At 42.2% G+C, this 6,268-nt stretch overlaps 1 non-coding gene across 1 annotated transcript; it reads left to right on the top strand.

Moving 5' to 3' along the window:
- The first annotated feature begins 804 nt into the window (after nucleotides 1–804).
- TRNAG-CCC (transfer RNA glycine (anticodon CCC)) lies at nucleotides 805–874 on the top strand. Its single transcript has one exon. It is a non-coding gene; the product is annotated as a tRNA-Gly (tRNA).
- The last annotated feature ends 5,394 nt before the right edge of the window (nucleotides 875–6,268 follow it).

Here is a 6,268-nt window from a genome sequence, read left to right as displayed (position 1 = left end):
CCACGTATGGAAGGGACGCTATACTCTTCTCAAGCAGCAAACTGAGCACCGCTACACTGAAGGGTAGAAAAGGAAGGTGCATCCTGCTTCACCTTGCGCTGCGTGTAACGCAAGCCTTGCGTGGAGGCACCATGGTTGGCTAGCTCTTAGCAAACAAATCATAGGTTTCAAAATCCTAATGACTCCCCAAAGAGAATCACTTGAAAGCGTGACGTACTACATTGCTTTCCGGTATATGACCAGCCCACCAGCCATTAGTCACCTTGTCTGGGCCGAGCTCAAAAGTTGGATAATTTATTGCTCTGGAAATGTCATCTTGGCTTTTCAACATTTGAGTTCTTTGCAGAACTGCACTCTGAAGTGCATGCTTAGAGAAATGAAAGGATGAAGGAGATTTTTATTTCCTGCAAGGAGGGAAAAGCATAATTATCTCAGCAAGCATTCTTCTTCCTTCCAGTTCTTTGCTTTCCTCTGTCATCCAATAGATATGGGTAACAGTAACAAGAATCAATTTACAAAATGAAGCTAACGGCTGACTTGACAGTAGCACTTCCAATGGAATGCTGACTTAGAGGGTGCTTTGATTCACAAAGTCTGCTCCCATGGGATGCTGGTGACGTCATACAAACATGAGCATCATCACACTTGTAAATATGAGGGATTTTGAGACAAGAGAAAAGTAATTATTTTTAAAATAAATAATCAAGGACCTCCATACCTGCCCTTTGGGGCCTTTGGTTGACTTCTCCATTTAAAGGGACATCTTTTGTCATAATATTATTTGAGGCTAACTGTTTAATTGAGGCATTGGTGGTTTAGTGGTAGAATTCTCCCCTCCCATGTGAGAGACTCTGGTTCGATTCCAGCCAATGCATCTCATGCTCAGCCACCACTTGACTCTCTGTGGAGGCGTGTGTGTTGCTGTGATGCTAAACAGGTTTCAGTGGCGCTTCCAGACTAAGACAGACTAGGAAGGAAGGCCTGGTGATCTACTTCCAAAAATCAGCCAGTGAAAACCCTATGGTCACAATGGCCCTATCCCCAACAATCATGGGGATGGCAGCATTTTGTTCCATTGTGCATGGGATCACCGGGGGTCAGCAGCTAACGACAACAACTGTTCAATTATGATGATGATGCTGATAATGATGATTATAACAACAATATAATGTCTTTACTTGGGAAATACTTCTTTTTCTCTTACGCTATCTGCTAGGTTTCAGATATTCTACTGCAAATCTGGTGTGGAATCTACAAGCTTGCTTTTAAACACACATGGCAGTGCTGTTTTATATGCACTTCCCTGGAAAAGTGATGGTAATGGGAGGCAGACCCCTGAAAAATAATGACAGGGACAACCCAAATGAGGACAGTGAATCTTTTTAAAACACTGATAATTCTCTGTGGTTTCCAAAGTCATTGTATATCAATTGCTGTATAACAAATTACTCCAAAACTTAGTGGCTTTAAACAATAAAATTTATTATCACAGCTTCAGGAATTTAGAAACAGCTTAACTGGGTAATTCTGACTCAGGGTCTGTCATGAGATGCAGTCAAAATGTCGACTAAATCTGCAGTCAGCTAACGGCTTAACTGGAGCTGTAAGAGTTGCCTCCAGATTGCCTCTCTCATGCCTGGCAATTTGGTGCTGGTTGTAGCAGAAGGCCTCAGTTTCTCCCAGCATGAGCCTTTCGTCAGTCTGCCTGAGCATCCTCAAAACATGGCGGCTGACTTCCCCCTACAGAGAGCAATCCAAGGCAGCAAGGCAGGAGCAGCAATGCCTTTATGACCTTGGCTTAGAAGTCACACACCATCATTTCCACCACATTCTTTTTGTTAGAAGCAAATAACTAAGCCAACCTGCATTCAAGAGGAGGGGAATTAGGTCCCATCTTTTGAAGGGAGGAATGTTAAAGAATTCATGGGCATATTTTAAAACCACCATACAAGTTTATATAGTCCTGACATACCTAGCCCCTCAAATGGAATTTCTTGTGTTCAGTAACATATTCTCACTTTAAAAAAAAAAAAAGAAACAATACACATTTATTAAGCATTTCATAAGCATGCCTTGAAAGTGATAAAATACCTTGGTCACAGTCATCCTTTATGTGTGGCATGCTTTTTGCTTTCACAATTCAGAATTTGAATAAAGGTCCTATATGAATGAGAGCATTTGTATAGGCTCATTGTGCCAGATATCAAGCTATTCCTCTCACCTGCAAGCCCACCATTCTGTACTCTGTGTATGATGCTGGGGCTGAGCTTCTGCAGCCCCCTTTCTGCTGGCCAGCTCCTCCCTGGTCGGTTCTCTCAGGAGGAGGACTAGTGGGAGATTGCAAAGCTAGAGAAGGAAAAGGCAGTTGCTCCTTCTTGCTCCTTGTTCCTGCTTCCTGCTTTGCTTCTTCATTCCAGCAGCTGCAGGTTCTTCCCAGAGCAGCAGCTGAATCCAGAATGCTTTTTTCTCCAGCACTTGCAGACCCAGCCTCATCACAGCCCCCAAGAGACACCAACACCAGCCAGTTAGTGTCCCTGCCTTGGAAGTCAGGGAACCTTCTCTGAGCTCAGACTCACCAGTGCCAGCCAAGCAGTGGCTCTTTCTCGGAATCCTGACTTTCAGCTCCATGAGACATCTCTTCCAAGTTTCTAAGGTTTAATAATTCCAACCTCTCCTCTTGGTTCCCTCCGCCCTAACTGTGTTAGCTGCTTCCTGCAGTTGCTCCTTCCGTGCTGTTGTTGTTGTTAGCTGCCGTCAGAATGGCCCTCAACTCACAGCAACCCCACATGCAAGAGAAGGAAACACTGCCCAGTGCTGTGCCATCCCCATGATCGGTCACCGACCAGACCGTGGTGATCCATAGAGTCTTCATTGACTAATTTTTGGAAGCAGATCACCAGGCCTTTCTTCCTAGTCTGTCTTTGTATGGAAACTCTGCTAAAACCTGTTCAGCATCATAGCAACACACAAGCCTCTACTGATAGACAGGTGGTGGCTGTGCATGAGGTGCATTGGCTGGGAATCAAACTCGGATCTCCCACGTGGAAGGTGAGAATTCTACCACTGAACCGCTACCGCCTCACCTCCGTGACAGCTTAGAGGGTTTTGTTTTTGTTTTGTTTTGTCTTGTCTTGTTTTGCTTTTTGCCTTTCATTTACCTAATTAACAAAACTTTAAATTCTCTCTGTTAACATAAGTGGTATGGTTTCTCTCTCCTACCTGGACCCTGGCTGATACAATTATGCATTACATAATTATCCAAAAGATCAAGGAGAGATGTATAATGAAAGCTGTTCTTTGGAATATGGAAATTGGATAAGGTCACAGAGAGTATTAGCATGCCCTCACCAGTGCATGGGATCGTTTAAGGCCTACAGCAAACGGATTCCTCATGAAAGAGGGAAGTATTATAAACCCAATCTTTTCAAATGAAAAGATGAACCTATTGCTGATAAGGTTTTATGGATTCTTAATGATCAGACTCACAGGGAAATGCTGAGTACATCCAGAACTCCCCCACAGAATGCCAGAAGAGATGAGGAGAACTGCCTATGGAAAGAGTAGAGGGAAAAAGACTGGAGAGCAGGTTGTCCTGGTGCACATAACCCTTCAGCCAGATACCGACTCTGCAGAGACTTCACTCTTCTGTGAAAATTAGGGGTCTTTTATCCTGCGATCAAAAGTGAAACCCTTGTGCCCAGCCACCCCAGGTATGGCAGACATAGAAAGTAACCCGGAATCACCTTGCTGCCTACAGCAAAAACATTAACTACATCCTCAACTAATAGCAGGGATATTCATCGAACTAAGGCAATACTGGAGCCCTGGTGTCACAGTGGTTAAGCGTTCAGCCACTAACCAAACGGTTAGCAGTTTGAATCCACCAGCCTTTCCCTGGAAACCCCATGGGGCGGTTCTACTCTGTCTGACAGGGTCGCTATGAGTTGGAATCAACTTGATGGCAATGGGTTGGGTTTGGTTTCGGGGAAGGCAATACTGTCCCAAACCAGCAGGTATGGATTAAGCATTTAATAAGTTTTTTCCAGTATTCAAAGACATAAGGAAAAAGTAAGTTCAAAAGTCTGGTTTAGAAGGAAATCATTATCTGAATCCTAAAAACATCACTATGAGCAGAGAAAAGCTGGAAAAGTGGGGTGCAGAGGGTAACATATAAAACAGACTAGTTTCAAGGTTGAAGTAAGATGCCACAAACTGATTATGGTTTTTAGAGAAGTACTCATAAAGAACTTCCTGGTTCTCTTCTCTCTGGCTGGCTGGCTCCCTGTCTGTCTCACCACGGGTCTGGCTAAGCATGGCCACATCCATCTGGTCTGCTTTATGGGGCAGTGGGGAAGGGTTAGTCTGTCTTTTGTGTTTCAACCACTAACTGCTTTGTTTTTTGTTTGTTTGTTTTTGTTTGTATTACTTAGAATGACTATGAATAACGTGAATTTTTCTGAATATGTTCTAGGGGGTTCAAAAGGCATCATTACCATAGATACGAATTAGACAACCCCAACCATCTTAACATGAAACATGGCAGAGAGTCACAAACACTTATGAACTCCTGAAATCGAATGTTGTTGTTAGTTGCTGTTCTCCAACTCATGGCAACCTCATATAGATGGGGTTTCCTGGTTCTGCACCATCTTCATGATCATTGGTATGTTTGAGTCCACTATTGCAGCCATGGTGTCAATCCATCTTATTGAGGATTTCCCTCACCTTTGCTGGCCCTCCACTTTGCCAAACATGATGTCCTTCCCTAGCAATCGATCCCTCCTGATGACACATCCAAAGTAAGTAAGTAGAAGTCTTGGAGAATATTTTGTGATCCATGAGAATTTCATTGGCTAATTTTCAGAAGTAGATAGCCAGGCTTTTTTTCCTAGTCTGTCTTAGTAAGCGCCACTGAGACCTGTGCACCATGGATGACCATGCTGGTGTTTGAAATACTGGTGGCATAGCTTCCAGCATCACAGCAACACACAAGCCACCACAGTACGACAAACTGACAGATGGTGGAGAAGTCAAATAAACAGAAGGAATTTAATGTGAGTTGGAAATAACAGAATATTAAATCAGCCATAATAGCATGTACTATGAAGTTATAAAAATATACACAGCAACTTCTAGAGAAGAACTACTGTACTTTAAATTTTATGATACAAGTACTTATTACAAAATTGCTGAGTTGAAATTAAATTGGCTCTTCAATATGGTTAAGTAGTTGTTCTTAGTTTGGGGTTAAATTTTGTTATAAGACTGAGTAAATATAAAATCTATATTAATAAATTCATATTAATTGCATGGTTCTCCTAACCAAGAAGAATTTTAAAGAATTGATACTATAAATTGATAATATACCACCACTAAAACTTTAAGAAAATGTTACCAAATGCTAAAAGTTGGGTAAACCCCTTGCTGTCAAGTCGATTGCAACTCATGGGGACTCCATGTGTTACAGAGTAGAACTGCTCTATGGGGTTCTCTTGGTTGTAATCTTTACAGAAGGAAATCACCAGGCCTTTCTTCCTTGGTGCTGCTGGGTGGGTCTGAACCATTAACCTTTAGGCTAGTAGTCGAGCACAAACCATTGGCACCACCTGGGGACATCGTGAGTTAGGTAAAGGCGTCTTCAATATTAGAACTCTGAGATGTTCTCAGAAGATCCAGTTCCTTCTCTGGACTAAAGTCCAGAATCAGAGACCGCCTCCCCTCCACCCACACTAAGAAAAGGTGCAAAACCAGGGCACATTCTCAGTGGGAGGAAACATGTACAGAAATGAAGAGTATGGCCTCTGGGCCAGACACACTGGACTGCTGGCTTGAACTGGTAATAGTTAGTTTACCTTTTTAATCTCAGTTTCCTCACCTGAAGAATGGGACCACCAATAGAACTACTCTTTTTTTTTTTTGTTTTTACTGAAATCTTTTCTTTTTTTTAAATTGTACTTCAGGTGAAGCCTTACAGAACAAATAGTTTCTCATGAAACAGTAGTACACATATTGTTTTATGACATTGGTTAACAACCCCACAACATGTCAACCCTCTAATTTCTCAACCTTTCTTTTTTTTTTGGTTAAAATACACATAGCCAAAGAAAGATACACCATTTCAAAAATTTCTACATGCACAGTTCAGTGACATTGACTACGCTCTTCCAACTGTGCTATTATTCTCACTTAAGATGAAGGCTTACAGAACAAAATAGTTTCTCATTTAACAGTTACTACAAATGTTGCCCTATGACAATGGTTAACAATC

This window comes from Trichechus manatus, unplaced genomic scaffold, assembly GCF_000243295.1.
Source record: "Trichechus manatus latirostris isolate Lorelei unplaced genomic scaffold, TriManLat1.0 scaffold00044, whole genome shotgun sequence".
Taxonomy (NCBI): domain Eukaryota; kingdom Metazoa; phylum Chordata; class Mammalia; order Sirenia; family Trichechidae; genus Trichechus; species Trichechus manatus.
This window is presented reverse-complemented; position numbering and strand designations above follow the sequence as displayed.